Genomic DNA, 745 nt, shown 5'->3' on the forward strand with positions numbered 1-745 from the left:
AAGGACGAGACGGTACAAGCAACGGTAGATACAACCCTCTCTTCCTGTTCGCTGGTTTCGAAGTACAACACAACTTACACCCTCGAACAAATCTGGAAACATCATCCTGCATCTTAGGCCAGAAGACATAACGCCGTAAATTCAACAAAGTCTTATTAACTCCAAAGTGTCCAGCCACTCTTGAAGTATGTGCTTCTCGAATCCACTGTAATCGATCTCCCTCTTCCGGTATGCATAACAATGATCCCTTATACAACAAACCATCTCGTATCTCAAACTCCCCTTTCTGCACTCGTTTTGCTTGCTCATATACTTCCTTGAAACCTTTATCTGATTCATACAAAGTTGCATACTCAGTTGGAACCAAAGGTTGTATACGCATAGCCACTACCAAGGCACAACTACGGTCTAACGAGGTGGTCTTGACAACATATCAACCAACTTGTTGGTGATCCCCTTCTTGTATCGGATGACAATGTCAAAAGTCATTAAATATGACATCCACTTCATGTGCCTGGCTTGTTGTAGCTTGGTTTGAGCATGAAGATATTCCAATGGCTTGTGATCTAAATGTACTACTACCTCCTTCCCTAACAAGTACACCCTCCAATGCTTGATGGCTTGGTAAAGTGCATAAAACTCCTTGTCGTAGGTTGGATAGTTTCTGATGGATCCAGTGAATAACTCAGAGTAGTATTCTACTGGCTTCCCATCTTGTAACAGAACGGCTCCCATAGCATAGGTA

This window comes from Fragaria vesca, linkage group LG6 (genome assembly GCF_000184155.1).
Source record: "Fragaria vesca subsp. vesca linkage group LG6, FraVesHawaii_1.0, whole genome shotgun sequence".
In the NCBI taxonomy this organism is placed as follows: domain Eukaryota; kingdom Viridiplantae; phylum Streptophyta; class Magnoliopsida; order Rosales; family Rosaceae; genus Fragaria; species Fragaria vesca.